The sequence below is a fragment of the Diabrotica virgifera genome, chromosome 3, assembly GCF_917563875.1.
Source record: "Diabrotica virgifera virgifera chromosome 3, PGI_DIABVI_V3a".
NCBI classification, from domain to species: Eukaryota; Metazoa; Arthropoda; class Insecta; order Coleoptera; family Chrysomelidae; genus Diabrotica; species Diabrotica virgifera.
In genome coordinates, this window is record NC_065445.1 from 132,372,091 (window position 1) to 132,394,882 (window position 22,792).

Consider the following 22,792-nt stretch of genomic DNA (forward strand, 5'->3'; position numbering starts at 1 on the left):
GCGGAAAAGAGACTTTCTGCAAGCGTTAGTAACAATATTTTTTCTACGAGTCTTTAAAAAATGACCAAATCTTAATCAATTAATTTAATTAATATGAAAATACATACACAAATTAATTCTTTGACAAGGTTGTCAAAACCAAACTTTCAGCATAATTGGTTAGCATGACGACGATCTTGGTTTCCACGACGACGATTCAAAACCACTGTTATGGTCTACTGATTTGACTTTGGAATATGATGTCAAAATTATTTAATTTCACCGAATTCTCGCTTTAATTTCATTAAAACATGAACACAATAAGATATATTTGAAATAAATTAGTAAATAATATATAAATATTAGTTTATTGCATGTATTATAATTAATTTAAGGCCATATTAACATATCTAAATTAACACGCGTGCGGAAAAGTAAAACGCGTGCGGAAAAGTAAAACTTTCTAAACCAAAACGCATGCGCGAAAGTAGACATTTTTGCACGCTCGTAGAAAAAATAAATTTAAGTCCTTAAATATACAGCTTATGATTAAAAAATAAACAAAGGGTACCCCCCGTTGAGATAGGCAAAATGCCCTCACTCCCAGAATTCAGTTTTATTATTTTTTTTACGTTCTATGCAACTAAAAAATGAGATAACGCGGATTTTTGGCTCGCCACCCCCCTTACCCCTCCCCCCACAGCCTAAAACGTAGATTTTTAGATTTAATTTTTTTTTAGTTGGGTTGCAATTGATTTAAAAATTTCAAAAAATTTACACGTGTAGCTGAGGCTTTTACAAAATATGTCTATTTTTTATGGACCCGTAGGTCGAGTGTACATAACCTCAAATATTTTTCTAACTTTTTTAAAACCTATAACTTTTTTTGGAGGGGGCTGCAGGTCCAGTTTTTTTTGCATTTTGGGTATTTTATCAAAAGCTATATCTCTGATTTTTTTCAGATTTTTCCGTCAGGTGCGCCATCTTGAAAAATCAGGAAAACTGTATTTTTAGGGGGTTTTTAGGGATTTTCTCCATTTTATAGACTGCAATATAGATCAACTGAAGGTTTTTTTAATAGATTATGTATAATTTGAAATAACTGAGTATTTTAGGATTATCAAAAATTGGACAAAACACCTTTAAACCCCCCAAAAGCCATGTTTTTTTAAGTTATGTTTTATGTTATGTTCTTGCGGGCTTAATGATATTTTTTGAGATCGATACAGCCTGAATATTTTTTTTTCATATTTTTACGTTATATGTGATTAAAAAATAAGACTAATCGCATTTTTCGCCCACAACCCCCTCCCCTGCCCCCACAAAAACGTCAATTTTTTTTTTTTTTTTTTGGTTAGTTAAGTTTCAATTAATTTAAAAATTTTATGAGGCTTCTACAAAACATATCTATTTTTTTATAGACCCGTAGGTCGAGTGTACAATACATTATAACCTTTTATAACCAATACATATAAACTTTGAGTTGGTCACTTTATGACTTTCATAATAATAATTTTTAATCGAGTTATTAAGCCTTGAAAATTGCCATTGTCGCGTTTTTCAAATTTTAAATTGCATGTAACTCGACAACAGTCAATTTTATAGAAAAATCACAAGATACCTTTTTTGCTCAGGTTGATCCAGAGAATCTAAAACAAATTTGTCCTAAGTGAAAAAATTAATTTTTTGAATTCGTTTAAAAAATTGTTTAAACAATTTTCCGACCGCGGTACTGCCTGGCACCTTGTAGATTTGTTATAAGGACCTGTTTTTGAGTAAGTTTGTGCAAAAAAATGAATCGGAATAATTTACCTAATGGGGACAAGCATACAGCATGAACTATTCGCATTATGAGCCAAACGAAGATGGTTTGGAAAACATTAAACGATAGATACTGTTGTAGATGTGAGTTGCGGAAACGGCAACATAACCATAGGCTGTTGTTCGCATGTAGCTGCCATAATATAATATTTATCGCATGGAAGATATTTTACAAAAATCATCAAGCCAGCAGAATATCTTACAAAACTCTTTGACAATACAGATGTTATACCTGTAATAGACGAAGACAGCGATGAAGACTTTAGAACTGTAAAGTGTAATACCAAAGAATATACTCTCCGAATACTCTAAGAGTTTAGACGGAGCTATATATTCTTTAGTAATACTTTCTTTATTCTTTTTATGGTGTTTTACGTGGCAGTAAACGTGAAGCAAAATGATATTTTAATAGGCAGAGCAGAGATATAGGTTATGTAGATGGTACAAGCACATGTTTGAATAATTAGAATATGTATAATGTAAGGTAATATTAGGGTACCTATTAAATACAAACTAAGAAAAAAAGAACAAAATGTTTTGATTCACAAAACGACAAGAAGTATGATATATTAAAATAATGTATTTTTCTTAAATTGATTATTCTGTTTTATTTTTGTTTTTTTATCCTACCTAAAAGATATCACAATGACATCTTTACTTTGTACAAAAATATTGCAAAAATTTGAAATTATTTTGTTAAATTGTAGTTTACTTGAGGACAAACTAAGCAACAGATATATTGAGAAAAAAATGAAAACGAAAAAATGACGATTTATTGGGCAGGTTGAGAGGGAGGAGGGCTAAAATTGAGCTTAGGCTTATTTTTAAGCACATCAAACGTAAAAAAAAACGAAAAAAAAAATATTCAGGCTGTATTGATCTCAAAAAATATTAGGCGTGGATTTCGCGTACCAAAAAAAGTTGATTAATAGCAAGCTGAAAATATGTTAATAGTTTAACGGTGTGTAGTCGGACAAACTTTGATGTAGGTATGGAAACAGGGGAAGTTTTAATTGTGGGACGTGTCATCCTGGCAAGTTTATGATTGTGAAAACTAGCAGGTTGTTTTTAAGTTTATTCAATAGCAAATTATATAAAATATCCCTAAAAACTCAGTTATTTCAAATTATACCTACATAACCTATAAAAAAAACCTTGATTTAATATATTTTGAAGTATATAAATTGGAGAAAATCCCTAAAAACCACCGAACAAATCAGTTTTGTAGATTTTTTAAGAAAATCGGCGAAAAAAGAAAACGGCGCACCTTACGGAAAAATCTGAAAAAAGTCAGAAATATAGTTTTTGATAAAATACACAAAACACAAAAAAATAGACTTGCAGCCATCCCCAAAAAATATACGTACCTATTAAAAAACAAAAAAAAAAAAGAGGTTATAATATGTACACTCGACCTTCGGGTCCATAAAAATAGATGATCTGTAAAAGCCTCAGCTTGTGGGTGTGAATTTTTGTAATTTATAATTTAATAATTATGAATTATTCTAAATGGGAAATAAGCCACAGTTTAAATAAAAAATGACCATTTAGAATAGTTAATTACAAAAATGCCACAAAGAAATAGCTTCAGAATAACATTTGTAATTGCAAACCAACTTAAAAAAAAATAAAATCGAAAAATTGACATTTTTGGCTGTGGGGGAGGGGGAATAGGGGAAGTGGGCTAAAATTGAGGTGAGTCCTAATTTTTTTAAATCATATAGAACGTAAAAAATAAAAAAATATATTCAGGCTGGATCGACCACAAAAAATATAATTAGATCCGCAAAAATCCTTACAAAACTTTAAAAAATGGTTTTTGGGGGGTTTAAAAGTGTTTTGCCCAATTTTTGAATATCCCAATATACTCAGTTATTTTAAATTATACATAATCTATTAATAAAACCTTGAGTTGATCTATGTTGCAGTCTATAAAATGGAGAAAATCCCCAAAAACCCCCTAAAAAAACAGTTTTCTTGATTTTTCAAGATGGCGCACCTGACGGAAAAATCTGAAAGAAATCAGAGAGATAGCTTTTGATAAAATACACAAAATTCAAATAAAATTGGACCTGCAGCCCCCTCCAAAAAAAAGTTATAGGTTTTAAAAAAGTTAAAAAAAAATTGAGGTTATGTACACTCGACCTATGGATCCATAAAAAATGGACGTGTTTTGTAAAAGCCTCAGCTACACGTGGGAATTTTTTAAAAATTTTAAATCAATTGCAACCCAACTAAAAAAAAAATTAAATCTAAAAATCTACGTTTTTGGCTGTGGGGGGAGGGGTAAGGGGGTGGCGAGCTAAAAATCCGCGTTATCCCATTTTTTAGTTGCATAGAACGTAAAAAAAATAATAAAATTGAATTCTGGGAGTGAGGGCATTTTGCCTATCTTAACGGGGGGTACCCATTTAAACTATGAATATCACCTAAACCTCACAATGAACATTTTTTGCTCATCGCATATTAAAAACTAAATAGTACCTCCATCCATATAATATAATATATGATACCTCAAGGAAAAGGTACAAAAGTATAAGGAACAAAAGTGATATGGTGTCAACTTGCACTTCTACCCTGGGGGTTTGTACCACCCCTTCTCGGGGGTGAAAATTATTTCATTAACAGCAATCCCAGAAATCGTTAGAGAAACAAATTCTTCATCATCCAGCCTCAAAATTCCACTGCTGAATATAGGCCTCCTCCCCTCGTTTCCAACCCCATCTATCCTGCGCCGCTCTCATCCAGTTTTTATTTACCTTTCTTAAGTCGTCAGTCCATTTTGTAGGCGGTCGACCAACGCTTCTCTTGTCTTCTCTTGGCCTCCATTCCAATTACTCTTCGCATCGCCCATCTGTCATTCTGGCTATGTGTCCTGCCCATCTCCACTTCAACCTGGCTATCCTCTCGATGACGTCAGTCACCTTTGTTCTTCTCCTGATTTCTTCGTTTCTAATTTTGTCTCGCAGAGTTATTCCTAACAATTACCGCTCCATTCTTCTCTGCGTGACTCTTAGTTTGATGGCCGAGGCTTTAATTAAGGTAAGTGTTTCTAATCCATACATCAAGACTGGGAGGACGCACTGATCAAATACCTTTCTCTTTAAGCATGTGGGCAACTCACTTTTAAAAGTTTCTCTCAGTTTTCCAAATGCTGCCCACCCAAGACCTATTCTTCTTTTCAGTTCATGAGTCTGGTTATCCCTGCCAATCGTAATTTCATGTCCCAGGTATTTATATCTATCTACGAGTTCTATTTCCTTCCCAACAATACTGATGTTCTGGTTGGGTACCAAATTTTTCATTACTTTTATTTTCGAGATGTTTATATTTAAACCTACATTTTCTGTGGTCACAACGAGTTCTTGTACCATCTCTCTTGCCATACCTAGATCCTCAGCTACTATGACTATATCATCGGCGAAGCGTAAATTGTTCAGGTATTCTCCATCTATTTTTATTCCCTTTGTCATCCAATCCAAACTCTTGAAAGCATGTTCTAAGACCGTATTAAAAAGTTTAGGTGACATTGGGTCTCCTTGTCTAACCCCCCGTTCTATTTTTATGCGATTACTGTTAGTATGTAATTTGACAGTGATTGTTGCCTGTAAGTATATTTTGTGTAATAATTTTGTATACCTATAATCTAGCCTGCATTTTTTAAGCGCCTGTAATATTTTGCTAAGCTCAACTGTGTCAAGCGCTTTATGAAAATCGATAAAAACCATAACTAGAGGTTTATTGTATTCCACTATTTTCTCTATTAGGGTTTTTATACTTTGTAGATTGTCATTTGTTCCGTAACTTTTTCGGAATCCTGAGTGTTCTCTTGGTTGATAAGTCTCTAACTTTCGTTCCATTCTACATATTAACTATTATTCGCGTAAATAACTTATATAAATGGCTGAAAAGGCTAATCGGTCTGTAATTCTCTAAATTGGCTTTGTCTCCTGCTTTGTGTAATAGAATCATAGTAGCGTTGTTCCAGTCTGTTGGAATATTGGAGTTGTGAAGGCAGGTATTGAAAAGTAGTTTAACTTTTTCAAGTAGTATATTTTCTCCAATTTTTAGTGCTTCTGATACTATTGCATCTTCGCCTGGGATTCGATTATTTTCCATTTTCTTCAGAGTCTCTTTGATTTCTGATTTTGTTATATCGGACATTAAATCTGATCCTTGATTTAATACCCCAGTTTTTACTGTAATTGGAGGTTGCGTATTGTCATCTTTTTTTCTTGATTTGTATAACTCTGAGTAGAACTGTTCGACTATTGTTAATATTTCATCTCTGTTTGTAGTTTCTTTTTCAGTTCTGTTTCCTAGTTTGTTGATTTCTATTTTTCCTTTTTGTACGCTTTTCTTCAAAACTTTCATGTTCTTATTTTGCTCTATTGCTTGTTTTGTTTTTTCTACATTGTAGTTTCTTACGTATTTTCTTATTGCCTTTGTGATCGTCTTATTTATTTGATTTAGCGCTTCTTTGCTTGAACTGGTATCTTCTTTCATCTGTCGTCATAGTTCTATAAGGGTTTTAGTAGGTTGACTTAGTTTTTCATCTTTTTGGTTTGTTGGACAATATTTAGTTTGAGCATGTTGTATTGTGGTGATTATTTTGTTTATTCAATATATTAATATCTGTTGTTGTTGTATCTTTCAATGTATCATTAATATATTTTTCGAACTCCTGAATATTAGTTGGTTTTGCCCATTTCTTTGGGTGTTTCTTATTTATCATTTTGAGTCTTTTCTTTTCGATCGATATCGTTATTTTAGGTCTTACTAACCTGTGATCACTGCTTGTACTGAACTGGTTTAACACATTTACGTCTTTAAATAATTCTTTTTTGTTTGTTAAGAAATAGTCGATTTCGTTCCTTGTTTTTCCATCAGGACTTTCCCAGGTCCATCTTCTGTGTTTTTTCTTTTTAAAGAATCTGTTCATTTGATAGAGATTGTTTTGCAAAAGAAAAGTTAATAGTTGTTTGCCTCTATCATTTCTGCCTTCGCTTCCAAAATTTCCCAATATTATTTCAGAGGAGTCTTCCTTGGTACCTATTTTGGCGTTGAAATCACCGCCTAATATTAAGAAGTGGCCAGGACTTTCCTTGATTGCACAGGATATTTGGTCGTAGAATATTTGGACTTCTTCGTCTGAATGGCCTGTAGTAGGTGCGTACACTTGAATGAAATTTATGATATATCTGGTGCTCATTTTGATGTTTAAGTAGACCACCCTTGTTGATATTTGGTTTATTGACACAATTCTGTTCGCAATTCTTTTGTGAATAAAGAAGCCGACTGTCGATTCCTCTTCTCCTTTGTAGTACCACAGATGGCCTGATGAGAGTGAGATACGATTCTCTCCTTCTCTTCTAACTTCGCTGATACCCACAATATCCCAATTCACTTTTGCAAGTTCTTCCTTCATTTTTTCGAACCTTTCTTCAGTAGAGAGCGACCGAGCATTATAATATGTGGCGATGTTGAGGTTTATATTTTTGACGCACCTTGAATGGGGTTGGTTTACACTGGTCGGGTTTGTGGCATTTAAACACCGTGCTTGCCTTGCATGTTGGTGAGTATTCATGAAAACAAATTCTTGCAAAATTTTAAAGTGCTGAAAAATTTTTAATTTTTTTAAAACGGTTTTTTTTAAATAACTCAAAAACTACAAATTTTACAAAAATGTTATTATTTGCAATATTGAAGCTAATAATAAACCGAATAAATTCCTTAAACCTTTTAGCAATAATTGAAAGTGTGTAATTAAATGTATACCTATTTTTATTCGGCGAGTACTCAAATCTAAATATTTGTGCTTAAATACCGTGAAAACGATGCATTTTATAATACATTTTATATAGATATGTACTTACGAAAACTTTGTCAATACTCTGGAAATATCTTAGGCCAGAAAATGAAGCATTTTGGCTCGCAATCTTTTCGTCCAGCATTGATTTACTTGAAGTTTTCACAGAAGGTAGAGAATAGCCCAAGGACCATTTTCTACATCATGCCGCTGTACGCTAAAACCTCGGGGGTGGTTGCCACCCCATCTCGGGGGTGGAAATTTTTCATTATATTTTAGCCATGGAAATCGACGGAAAGAGTAATTCTAAGAAAAAAATATTCTTTACGTTTTCTTAGTAAACTAATATTTTTCGAGCTAAATTATATTATTCGCGGTTAAAAGTAACAGTTTTCGACGAAAAAATTGACTTTTGTAGAGGGTTTTTTGAGAATAACTCGAAAAATATGCATTTACTGAAAAGAGTGCGGATATCAAAATTGTATCTTTTAAAAACACAAACAAAATCCTGTTTTATAATTTTTCTACGACCAATATAAGCCGAGAAACGGCATGTTAAAAGTTAGTTTTTTTCGTCAAATGCAGAATTTGAAATATTCAAAGCCAATTAACGGGAAAACTTTGCATTTTTCGAGGAAAATTTAGATAATCTTTTTTCAAGTAGACAATTAGACCTTTCAAATAAAAAAAGAAAAAGTTTCTAGCATAAAAATTAAGCGACTTATGATCAAAATAAGGTCGGTACCTACTTTTTTCTACGAAAAAATCAGTGAAAACAACCCCCTAACTGCCCTCTTAATTAAAATGGATCTTCACCCTTCTGCAATTCTTTTTATATATGTATCATCAATACACACAAGAAGTTTGACCTATTTAGAAGGCCTAGTTTTAGAAAAATTGGAATTTAAAAATAAATTGATATTTTGCAATTTCGTATTTTTCAGGATTTTCTTCAAAATATCTCCGAAAATACTGGAGATACGAAAAAACTGATAGGATACGAAATTGTAGCTTTTTTAATACATAGCTAAAATTTTTATTTGCACAAATTTGCTTTACAGTGAATATGTAGCGAGGCATAGCTGTTTAAAACCTCTATTTACGAGCAAACATCCCCTTATTGGAGCCCCTTAAACTCTCCACAAGAAAATTTGTGCAAATGGAAATTTTAGCTACAGTCGAACCCGCTTATTAGAATACCGGTTATAGGAACATCCCGGTTTAAGGAATAGAAATTTGAGGTCCCGAAACGTTTCTACTAGCCACCAATGATCGGCTATTAGAATATCCCTGTTATACAAATATACTATTTAAAAACCCTACAGAATGAAAAAACCTTTTATCACCAAAAAAGAAGGAGCTATGTTTATAAAACGAATATTTTTTTACGAAAAATTCGAATAGCCCGCTTAGGAGTCTAATAGAGCATTTTCAATGTATATAATACTACAGAACCGGTTTTTCGGCAGTAATAGGTACGTAATAAAATATGTTCTACTTTCTCCATTCAAATCTAAACAAAGAAAAAAGAAAGATCTGCTCATGTGTCTGCGTGTGTGTGTATAGATCTATTCAATTACTTTAAAAAATAGCAATGTTATTAAGGGTGGTTTTAGAGGGTTGAAATATTATGATATTATATTCTAAGGCACAAAACAATCATTATTTAACCAATTAAAACAAAATTTTACCCATATTACGGTTTACAATGTTTTTATATAATTTTTGAAGATAAGGGGTAGTTTACACACCTAAAAATAATCAGCGCTATTGAGCATGATATAGAATATGAATTACAGGGTGGGATGATCCTAATCCCAAATTTTTATGCAAATCGATGCAAGCCGAAATCGTTCTTTTAGGATAAATAACATTTTCATACATAACTCCAACAAGGTTGCTTTTAAGGGTTAAAATATTATTATATTATATCCTAAAGCATAAAACAATCATTATTTAACTAATGAAATCCAAATGTTGACCATATTAAAGTTTAAAATGTTATTTTATATTTTTTTTTAAGTTAGGGGTAATTTTCAGCCTTAAAAAATCAAAAACATACAACGGCTCAATCTAGAAAATGAACTAGAGGGTAAAATGAGCCTAATCCCAAATGTTTGTACAAATCGATACTGGACGAAAACATGGCGAGGTTTTGCCATTTTTTCAGCTTCATTTTCTGTCAGAAGAAGTTGTTAGCATCAAAATTTATGCTCCCAAATTTTTTCCAAATAATATTTTTTTGTTTTTTTTCCAAAAAATGTTTTTTGTTTTATTTTCAGAATAGCTCCGTATTATAATCCCAACTTCATCCAAAAACTATTTGAAAGGGAATTTCAAGGGTTATAAAATCATATTAACTTAATCTTTTAAATCTCTTATTTTTTTAAATGAGTATATATGGTTGAAGGGACCCGGTTACATGATTCTCGTACTAAAATTTAGGCTTTCAACGTTTCTATCTCGGTTATATTGTATCCAACAAAAATAATAAAACAAGTAATATCCTTGTTAAAAAAAACTAAAATGTTCTGTATTATGTTTAACGTATATCGAATATTTTTTAAGTTATTATCAGAAGAAAATGAAATTTACGGAAATTTGAAAAATTCTGATAAAATCAAATAAAAATCAATTCATATTTTTTTAAAATATGCGTTCTAAATAAGTCAAATTTTTTTAGGTTATTACTACTTATACTAAAATAAAGAAAATCTTATGTATGTTTTATTTTTCGCTTTTTCCTAAAAAATTCGAAAGGGTCTCTTTTTTTTTCATCATAACTTGCTTAATTTTGTTACCATTAACTTCTTCTTGAGTTCATTTGAAGGTATTCCTGAGTACTGCGACAAGTGTTTAGTAAGTATATCTTATAAAGTGCATCGTTTTCCTGTTATTTAAGCTTGAGTACTTAGATTTGAATACCTACTTGCCCAAAAAATACACTCTGGGTCATTTTTTATGTCATGTGGCATTTTTTATGTTTCGAATGTCCTAAACCTGTTGTCCAATTTAAGTGATTTTTTCAATTCGTTATAGCCTTATTATTTAACAATAACGCTGTACTCATATTGTTGCTAAACAGGTAAATTTTCATTGTATACCGGGTGTACGAATCAAACTGTGTTTTTTTTCTCAAAATTCGCATCAGCCTATGGAGTATTCTAGCATTCATATAATACTGAAATTAAAACTATAGCCTCATATTTTGTCAACACTCTGTTTTTTCATAAATTCGCTTAAGTTGGACCATAAAAATGTTAGGTACTTTAACAACTAGCCATGTTTTTCATCAATAGAGGGTGTTTTTAAATAAATATGGCAAATTTTAAGAGGTAATCCTGCTTGAAAAAATAATTTGCTTTATAAACATTATGTCCACAAATGCTTCGTTACCGAGATACGGGTTGTTGAAACTTTTCTTACAAACTGGCTATTTATTTATTGCTCTAAAACCCCTTAAGATATGCAAATGAAATTTGGTGAGTTTTAAGAGGTAGTTTTAGCGCATTCTTTTATATACAATTAGGAATTTAATATTCACCATTGGCGCGCATACGGGAAATATGATCCGTCCTCAAAAAATCCATAATATTCAGAAAAGCAATACCTACATTTTTTACGCTTTATGACTTTTGGTACTTATCACTAATACATTTTAAGTAATTGTGAAAAAAAGCAGTTTTTTCAAAATTAGAAATTAAAAAAAATACTTTGAAACCAAATTATTTAAAACATAATAAGTCCTTTGAACCGATGAAATGAATATTATGAAACTTATAATAGTTATTAAGGTATGGTTCAAGTGGAAATCAGTGGGACTGTGCATTTTATCAATGAAATAAGATATGTCTCAGACACTCTAGAAGCCGCTAACGATAAAATGTTTTAACATCGCATTAATCATTGTAAATTACTCGGCGAATATTAGTACAGTGAAAATAATATGACGAGAACGGGACGATAAACCCATGTTGAGCTGCCCCCCCCCCCCACTTGCAAAAATCAAAAAACAAATAGCCCTGATTTATGAGCTATACTACTTAAAACTAGGAATATTGAATCGGTTTTTGCGGCAGAATTACGAGCTATTTATGAGCTCTTGAAATTATATAGTTTCGATTTTTGAGCTCATCCTCTTCACCCCCAAACAACCCTTTAATTGATTTAACATAAGAGAAAAATGCTGAGAAAACTTAAAATATATCGTATTGCGGATATAATTCCTATAACTTATATACTCTAAGAATAAACTATTAAATCACGTGCATTTCGATTATTGAGCTACAACCCCTTCGCGAGAAAACCACCCTATCTTCCCGGCTTAAGAGAAAGTTGTACTTAAAATGCATTAAACTAATTATTTGGCGACGACATATCATTGAATAATTTATAAGCTTCCAAATTACGCGAATTTAGATCAGTAAATTACAATTTATTTTGTATAGTGCAGTCACTGAAGGTAAAAATCAACGATTACCTTCAATTTCGGTGAACCTTCATCGATTTTCACGAAAATTGGTCAGTGGTTAGAGGATACGTCAAGAAACAAAGGTGACATGATACCACCTTGCGCCTTTACTCTGAGGGTGAAAACCGCCCCTTCTCGGGGGTGAAAATTATTTTATTAAAAATAACTTCACAAATCAATAAAAGAACAAATTAAAAGCAAAATTTATTATATAAAGTTAATAAAATAAGTCAATACTTTTTAAGCTATTAAAGATCAAAGATTTTAATTATTCGTGATAAAAATGCATGTAATCAAGCGGTTTTTCGTAAATCACTGAAAAACTGTAAGTTTTTACAAAAAAGTTAATAGTAGTTTAATTCGTAAAGCTTATATTCTAAGAATAAACTCTTAAATCACGCGCCTTTCGATCATAGAGTTACAACCCCTTCGCAAGAAAACCATCCCATATTCCCGGCTTAAGAGAGAGTTATACTTAAAATAATTTAAATTAATTATTTGGAGACTACATACCGTTTAATAATTTATGAGCTTGCAAAATATACGCATGTCAATTATTGAATTGCCATTTTCTTTCTATAGTGCAGTCACTGAAGGTAAAAATCAACTACGACCTTCGATTTCGGTAAATCTCCATTCATTTTCACGAATTAACAATAACAACTTGGGGTTTTAACCTGGGGTATATGTCACCCCTTCTCGGGGGTGAAAATTACTTTATTAAAAATAACCCCACAAATCGAGAGAGGGACAAATTGTAAGCAAAATTTGTTATATAATTTGATTAAAATAAATTAATACTTTTTGAGTTATTAAAGATCAGATATTTTAATTTTTGTGAAAGAAAATGCATGTTTTAAAGCGATTTTTCATAAATTACTCAAAAACTGTAAGTTTTTACAAAAAAGTGTTCATCACTAAAATTGAAGCCAATAAAAAATATAATAAATTGCTTATTTGAAAAACCCTTTAATGTTAATTTAAAGTAAGTTATTGGTAATTAAATGTATATTTTTTTCTGCGACTGTTCAAATCTAAGGATTCAAGCTTAAATAACGGGAAAGAGATGCATTTTATAACACTTAGGTACTAAATACTTATCAAAGTACCTAGAAATACCTATCCAAAATGAGCTCCAGAAAAAGTTGATAGCATCAAAATCCGCTCACCAATTTTGGTGAAAATGAATGCACATTTACCGAAATCGAAGGTCATAGTTGATTTTTACCTTCAGTGACTGCACTATAGAAAGAAAATGGCAATTCAATAATTGAGATGCGTATATTTTGCGAGCTCATAAATTATTAAACGATATCTAGTCGACAAATAATTAATTTAAATTATTTTAAGTACAACTGTCTCTCTTAAGCCGGGAATATAGGATGGTTTTCTTGCGAAGGGGTTGTATCTCAATAATCGAAAGGCGCGTGATTTAAGAGTTTATTCTTAGAATATAAGCTATACGAATAAAACTACTATTAACTTTTTTGTAAAAACTTACAGTTTTTCAGTGATTTACGAAAAACCGCTTCAAAACATGCATTTTTTTCACGAATAATTAAAATTTTTGATCTTTAATAACTTAAAAAGTATTGACTTATTTTAATCACTTTATATAATACATTTTGCTTATAATTTGTTCTTTTATAGATTTGTGCAGTTATTTTTTATAAAATACTTTTTCATCCCCGAGAAGGGGCGGTATCCACCCTCAGGGTAAAGGCGCAAGGTGGTATCATGTCACCTTTGTTTCTTGAGGTATCCTCTAACCACTGACCAATTTTCGTGAAAATCGGTGAAGGTTCACCGAAATTGAAGGTAATCGTTGATTTTTACTTTCAGTGACTGCACTATATAAAATAAATTGCAATTTACCGATTTAAATGCGCGCAATTTGAAAGCTTATAAATTATTAAATGATATGTAGTCGCCAAATAATTAATTTAATGCATTTCAAGTACAACTTTCTCTTAAGCCGCGAAGATAGGGTGGTTTTCTTGCGAAGGGGTTGTAGCTCAATAATCGAAATGCACGTGATTTAATAGTTTATTCTTAGAGTATATACGCTGTAGGAATTATATCCTCAATACGATATATTTTAAGTTTTCTCAGCATTTTTCTCTTAAGTTAAATCAATTAAAGGGTTGTTTGGGGGTGAAGGGGATGAGCTCAAAAATCGAAACTATATAATTTCAAGAGCTCATAAATAGCTCGTAATTTTGCCGCAAAAACCGATTCAATATTCCTATTTTTAAGTAGTGGGGGGGCTGACTCAGCCCCTGAGTCAGCCCCCCCACATATATGAAATATTTTTTCAAACACTTTAAAAAAGTTGTAATGAGTTTTCCCCAAAAATATTTTATTTTGGTTATTTCACGTTGAAATATTTGCTTTGAAATTTGACGAATATGAACCTACTTTTCATGAGTTACAACTTTGCTTCTACTGGGTCTACTTTTTTCACTTTTTTAGAAGCTATATTTTTGCTAAGAATGTTTTTTCGATAAAATACTTACTTTTTGAGTTTTTTGCAAAAACTGTCTAAAACAGGTATTTTTTGTTGAAAAATGAACATAATTACTCGCAAATAACTCGAAAAGTATTCTACCGCTAAAAATAGTTAATGGAAAACTGTGAAGAAATAGGGGAATTTGAGGAAAACACAACAAATTCAATCTATCTCTATACAAAAGTTAAAGTGACTTAGGGTACGGTTTTTTAATGAAGTCTGGTACAGAAAATAGTGACAATCATGTCTCTATGTGTTGCTTGTTTCGAAACGCATTTGAACCAAAGCATGAGGATTTCTATGAGCACTCAGATTTGGTTGGTAAGTCGATGGAATTTTTTAAAAGAAAATCTATTTTTTTTAGAAAAAATAATAAATGCACGACTAGCTTTGTAAATACTGATACTTACTAAATAAAGGCCTTCCTAGTTTTAGAATTGTAAAGGATGGAAATCCTAACACAATAGGCTTTTTTACTACCGGTAGCTGTAGCAATGGCCCAAACCGTGTTAGGAGAAATGGCAGCCAAAGAAATTAAAAAAACACAATTGTCGAACAACACTGTGAAAACGTGAATTACTGATATGTCTTCCAATATTGAAGAACAACTATCGGAAAGCACCGATATAACAAACATTGCGCACAGCTACTCACTCGTATTTGCACGATTTGATTTTCATGAAGAAGTTATATAAGAGTTTTTGTTCTGCAATCCATTTGAATCAAACACTTCAGCGAAACTCAATAGGTTCAATAAATAAGTATGTGCTCAAAATAGGTGATACTTGGTAAAAGTGGGTGGCAAGTTCAAAACTATTCTGTTACATATAGAATTGAGATAGTTATTATTGACATGCTGCCTATCCTGATCCAAAAACAGTATGTAAATCAGCTTGGCTATCTTGGCATAGCAATAAAATGGTTGTCAGTCTGTGTTGCATGTGAAAGGGTGTTTCACTCTTTCCCATTTCTTCTTCTTCTTCTTCTTCTTCTTCTTCTGCTTTTAATAAGACTATGTCCTGTTTTTTCTGTTAGTCTCTGCCGCGATTCGCAGCTCCAGCTCTCGTACCATCGTTATTGGGTCTTCCTATGGGTCGCTTTGTGTTGGGCTTCTGTGTCTTCGCCCATTTCGCCATACGTTTAGGGTCCATCCGATCTAAGTGGTCTCTCCACATGCGTTGTCGTGCTCTTGTGCATCTCACTACGTCTTGAACGCCTAGGTCTGTCAATGTGTCTTCGTTTCGTATTCTATCTCTAAGTATGATACCTCTTATGGATCTTAGGGTTTTCATATCTGTTGTTTTCATTATTTGTTTGGTCTTTTTGTCTCAGTCCTTGTCTCAGTTGCGTAAATCAGTACGGGTCTAACACATGTCTTATACATAAATGCGAACTTTGCTTTCGGTGCTCATATATTTATTCCTCCAGATTATATCTCTCAGGAAACCAGATATTCTTGCTTCTTTCGTTGTCTGCTGTTTTGTTTCTTGCCACAGATGCCTGTCACTAGATATTTCCACATCCAAGTATCTACAATCCATTACCTGTTCGATTATGTGGTCGTCCACAACTAATTTACATCTAATTGGGTTCTTGGATATTACCATCGATTGGGTTTTCTCTGTTGATAGTGTCAAAAGTTATACTTTTTGGTGGTTATTTTAAATTTTTGTAGTAGGCGTTGTAGGTCATCTGTATAACATTATCTATAACTTCATCCATTATTAAATTAAATAGGCATGGACTGAGGCTGTCCCCTTGTCTAATGCCGACATTGATTTTGATTTCTTCCGTGAGCCCGTGTGTTGTTTTCATTCGTGTTTTGTTGGATCTATTGAGCGCTTTGATTATGTTTCTATATTTCTGACTTATGTTTTTCTGCAAGGATAGTGAGCACGTCCTTCAATCGTACTCTGCCGAATGCCTGTTTTAGATCTACAAAGCATGTATACATGGGCTTGTCAAATTCTATTGATTTCTCAACTAATTGTCGCGTAATAAAAATAGAGTCTATTGTAGATCTGTTTGGGCGTACAGCCTGTTGTTTTTCCGATACACCGACATTCGTGTATATTTTCTGGGATATAACTTTTTTTTTTAGGTTATTCACTACATGCAATCAATAAACAGAAAAATTATAAGCATGTTAGTTATTTGTTCAAAGGGGTGTAAGTATAAATTTGGATTTGTTATCCAATGATAACAAAGACTCCACTAGCCTCTTAAATTATTGAACTGTGCCCTGAAAGGGTAAGTAGTTCACTGCACTGCACTGCACGACACTTCACTTCACTGCTGCTTAGAACCTATGTGGTAGCTCCAGTGGTTTGTGCCTCCTCAGTCTCCGAGTCTGCTCACTATTATCCAGCAGGTTTAGTGCAAGATTATTAGGGTGGTTTTCTAATTTTACCAAATAGCGGCTGCTGTATTCACTCACTGTCTCCTTTACTGTGGCTACTTGAAGATCGTCTCTGATTTCTCTGTTAGGTATAAACCAAGGTGCATTTGTTATCGTCCGTAGTACCTTCGACTGAAAGCGTTCCAATATCTCTATGTTTGAGTTTGCAGCCGTACCCCATAGTTGTACACCATATGCCCATATTGGTTTTAAGGCTACTTTATACACCAATAATTTGTTTTTTAAACTAAGCTTTGACTGTCTTCCCAATAGCCAGTAGTATTTGCTGAGTTTTAAGTCAAGTTGTTTTCGTTTGTTAAAAATGTGCTTTCTCCAGGTCAGTCCTTTATCCAAGTGCATCCCTAAATACTTAACGCTGTCAGATTGAGGCAGATCTTGTCCATTTAGTGTAACAGGTGGCACTGTACCTCTGCATTTGGTAAATGTAACCTGCACTGATTTTACTTCATTGACTTTGATTCTCCAGTTTCTTGTCCAGTCCTGTATTTTCACTAGATGTTGTTGGAGAATTCTTGCGGCTATGACTGGGTCTTTGTGTTTGACCATTATCGCTTTATCATCTGTAAAGGAAGCTGTGATTGTTTGGTTGCTTACTGGAAGATCAGCTGTGTACATAAGATAGAGAAGTGGACCAAGAACACTGCCCTGTGGTACCCCTGCCTTTATCAATGTGATTTCTGATGTTGTCTGTCCATACCTTACAGTAAAATATCTTTCTTTTAGGTAGGATTCCATAATAATGTACAGTGTGTGGGGGAGTGATTTTTTTAATTTAAATAGTAGTCCATTATGCCAAACCTTATCAAAAGCTTGACTCACATCTAAGAAAGCAGTCGTGCAGTAACTTTTTTGCTCAAATGCTTCATTTATTTCGTCCACTACTCTGTGGATCTGTTCAATTGTGCTATGATCCTTTCTGAATCCGAATTGGTGTTCAGGAATCAGGTGGTTTTCTTCTATTATGGGAGTCAGTCGGGTTATGAGTAGCTTTTCCAGGAGTTTACCAAGAACTGGTAGCAGGCTGATTGGTCTGTATGATGTTACTTCATTTATTGGTTTTCCAGGTTTTGGAATAAGTATAAGCTCGGCAACTTTCCATTGGGCAGGGAAGTGTCCTAATCGTAGCACCGCGTTGAATATTGTTGTTACTAGCACAATCCCTTTTCTTGGGAGTTCTTTAATAAGACGGCCTTTGATCAGATCAAACCCTGGAGCCTTATCTGGAATTAAGTTTCTTCTTATTGTCTCATGTACCTCTTTGACCTTGAAGAGTTTTGGAATTTGGGACATTTGATATGGAGCTTCAAGAGTTTCTTTGATTTTAGCTTCTATTTCAGGCGTATTTTGCGATGGAAGAGGTTGAAAGACTTCCTCCAGATATTCTCGGAAGGTATTTGCTTTTTCCTCGTCAGTGCGTGCCCATGTTCGGTCTCTTTTACGAATCGGAGGAATTTGTTCATTTTGTCTTTTTAAGTTCTTAACCGCTTTCCATACGAATAGTCTGTATCTTCTGTACTTGTCAGATTTTCTAAGTATTCGTTAAATGATGCATTCTTTATATTGTTAATAAGCTCTTTCAATTCTCTAGAAGCTTTGTCATAATTTATCCTGTTTGTCGGGTATCTATTGCGCTGCCAAATCCTTCGGAGTTTTCTTTTTTCAGCTATTTTCTTTTTTATTATTACTGGGCAGTGTTGTTTTTTTTTGTGATTTGATATTTCTGGTGTTGCATTTTTCGCAGCAGTGTGGATGATGTTTGTTAATTGATTTACTGCAGTTTCAATTTCTGTTTTTGTTTTTAATGATATTTTTAAGTCAATTTCTGCATTAATTTGGTTTCTATATTGTTCCCAATTGGTATTCTTGTTGAACAGCATTACAGGAAGTTCTTTTTCTATAATTGTGGCACTAACTTGTGCTATTATTGGTGTGTGATCAGAATAAAGGTCTAGATTTGATTCTACATTTAGGTAACCAGCTCCTATGCCTTTAACTATGAATAAATCAAGTAGGTCTGGTATTTTAGCTGGATCCTTAGGCCAGTACGTTGGAGTATTTGTGGATAGGTAACTCAATTGCAGTTCTTGGATGATGTTATATAGTACTCTACCTCTACCTGGCGCTGTTAGTCTTGAGCCCCATGCTATGTTTTTCGCATTGTAATCACCTCCTGCTAGGAACCTGTGACCTAAAGACAAGAAGTATTCTTCCATCTCTTGTTTATTTGGTGGGTAATTTGGTGGGAAGTATGCCGCTGATACTGTTAATGGACCTAGCCCATCTTCAATTACGATACTGGTTGCCTGTAGAAAGTTTTTACTGAATTTAGGTAACTCATAGTGTTTAATTTGGTGTCTAATGAGCACTACCGTTCCTCCTCTGGCTATCCTGTCAGCTTCTGGATGTGTTGTGTGGTACATTAAATAATTTTTAATATTAAAGTAAGAACTACTGTTAAAGTGGGATTCTGATATTAGAAGAATGTCAATGTCGTTGTGCGCAAGAAATACTTCTACTTCTTGTTTGTGTTTGGCAAGGCCGTTTGCATTCCAAAGGGCAATTTTATACAGTTGGGCCATTTCTAATTAAGAGATTTGTTAGTTGTGTGAGTTGTTCTCTAAGTGATTTTATTTCTGCTGCCATTTGGTTCATTATTTGTTGTTGGTTTGTAATTGTATTTTGAAGAATGGATAATATATTATTGTCACTGGCAACTTGCGCATATGTTGGCCTGTATTGTTGTTGGGGTGTTGGTGCAGCTTGTACATTTTGTGGAGTAGGTTGTTGTGGGATCTGTGGATTTGTTTGTTGCGGGATCGTTTGGTGTGATTGGGTTAAAGGCATAAGCTGCTTCTTTTGTTGTTGTTGTTGTCGTTGTGTTTGTAATGCTACTGGTACTATGTTTTCATTTGAGAAACGTCTTTTGATTATTTCTTGGTATACTTTGCAGATTTTTGCAGTGGCAGGATGGTTTCCACTGCATAATGTGCATTTTGGATCTCTACCATCCTCTTTTTTCTTTTCACATGTTTTGTAGTCGTGCTTTCCAGCGCATTTGTAGCATCTCATTGGACGTGTGCAGTTGCTTTTAGTGTGTCCATAGCAGCAACATCTCATGCATTGTACCAGTTTGGATTTTTTCTTGGGTTCCTCGAATTTTATTACTGCATTTAACAGTAAGGTGATATTAAATATCTCATTATTATTTTCCTTCTTTTCAAGATCAATGAAGAAAAGATTTTTTGGGGAACCTTGCTGGTTTTTTAAGTATCCGCTGTTTATACTGTGCACCGTGTGTCCTTTTTCCTGTAATGCAGTTTTTATTTCATTATGATCAGTGGTATGGTGCAGGTTACGTAGTACCACTCTGAATTTCTTGTTTTCTTCTAATGTATATGTGTGTCGTATTACTTTATTGTCATCCAGTACTTTTTTGACTTTTTTGTAGTTTTCTAACGACTTTACCTGTAATTTTATTTTATTTCCTTTAAGTACTTCGTAATAGTAGTCTTTTTGCGCTATTGTATTATTTAATATTTTGATTAATGGAGGTATTTTTTCAACGTAGTGGAGAATAAATGGTGGTACTTTCTCCTTGTTTTCTTGAGGGGTAATATCATTACTAGTTTCGTTTTTTTCTGTAGACGTTATAGATGTTAGCTTTTCAAAACGGTTTTGGGTTTTGATTTCATGATTTGGGCGTTTTCTTGTTTCTTTTGGGCTATTTGGTAATATCTTTCTCTTTTTGCTTCTTACTTCTTGGAAGTCGTTTGGTCTATCTACTACTGAGTCTGCGCTGATGATTGATTGTATATCTACGTCTCCCTTTATGTCTGAGTCACTGTAGTATTCGGAGTTTAGTTCCCCTGATTTCCATTGATTTTGTGCATTACTGTTTGAATCATGTTGTGGGTGCAGAGTTTCAGCTATTTGAATTGGCTGGTTTTGGTTTTGATTTGATAATCCCATGTAATATGTTTGCACAGGATGCATCATGTGGTTGTATTGCTGTTGATACATCATAGGTTGAATATGAGTGGGATGTAATGGCATATTGTTTACATTAGAAAGCATATATGTACTTGCCTGCATACTTGGTATAGTTGTAGGGCATTGTGGTTGGTAGTTGTATCCAGAGTTAGTCGTAACTGGAGGTACACCATCGCTATTTCCTTGCATCTTTCACTGCTGTAACATTCACTTTAGTAAAAATTTTTGTATTTATTTCCTGGACTAACAGGTTGAGGTTTATTATTAATATTTTTTGTCTCTTTTCACTGACTGCCGATAACACCGACCGACAATGAAGCACAAAAAACCGATATTACGTTAATCGATAATAGACAAACTTCTTTTTGCATTTTACTAGTTTAATAAACGATAATAATATAATTAGAATAAAACACATTCACATACATTTTAAAATAATTAGCTTTTACAATGAGGAACGAATACAATAACACAACCGTCTCGTGCGATGGCTCGTGCTAGAATAGGGGATATAACTTGTCACTAGTTTTGATATAGAATTGAGTAGTGTAATTCCTCGGTAGTTCGTAGGATCTGTCTTTACGCCTTTCCTGTAGATATGTATTGTTATACTCTCTCTCCATTTCTCTGGTACTGTCTCCATTTCTCTGGTAAAATTGTAAACATTTTTTTGTAATAATGTTGTTATCTTCTATTATTTTTATACCCCCATATTTAATTATTTCATTTGGTGTATTGTACGGACCTGGTGATTTTCTATCTTATTTGATCTTTTGATTGCTTCGTGTACTTCTTCTTGGGTGATGTGATCATTTTCTGTTTCGTCTTTCGTGGATATTTTGTAGATTTAAAAAAATCAAAGTAGTGCCTGTCACCTGAAGAGGGATCGCGTAAAGTTCGAAACATTGATGCTATAAGATACTATGATTATTTTAAAAATCGACCTGTCCGAGCGTTTTGCTTGTGTGCTAGAAATAAATAAGTTAATAAGGGGAGTAACACTTATTCCAGCGCACTTATTTATATCAAAAAATAAAAATGTATACCATTTTTATTCAGTTGCAATGCGAAGGCAAAACAATCTTATTTTTCACATATTAGACGGGGGTTGTGAATTGCATAGTGTAGAATTCCTTCCCCCTTTTGTCTTCACTGCAGCATCCATCTAGCTTGCATATTGTAGAAGCCTTGTAGGTGTCACCATCTTTTAGTATTATTTTTCAATATTATTAATGTTGCTATTAGGATTGAAAACTGTACCTTTCAATTGCCAGATGACGCTAGTCACCTAATAAATACACGTTAGTTGCAATGTGGGGATACACTTTCATGGTTGGTCACTTCGAGTATGGAGCAGCAGGCCTACGCCTCTCCGATGATGACTCCAATAACAGTCGAAAATCGTTGATTCAGAGTGCTGGACTGCGCTCCGTATTCTAAGTGAAAAATAAGATTGTTTTGCCTTCGCATTGCAACTGAATAAAAATGTTATACATTTTTATTTTTATTTTATATTAGTATTGCTCCTATAGAGTAACTAGGTCCATTTTCCGTTGGAACTTTACCAAGCTGCAGACGGGGGTTGTGAATTGCATAGTGTAGACTTCCTTCCCTTTTGTCTTCACTGCAGCATCCATCTGGCTTGCATATTGTGCAAGCCTTGGAGGTGTCACCAGGAAAATGGACCAATAAGTTTTCAATTTTAAAATCTTTTAGTAATATTTTTAATATTTTTCAATATTATTAATGTTGCTATTAGGATTGAAAACTTTACCTTTTAATACTATCTTAGTT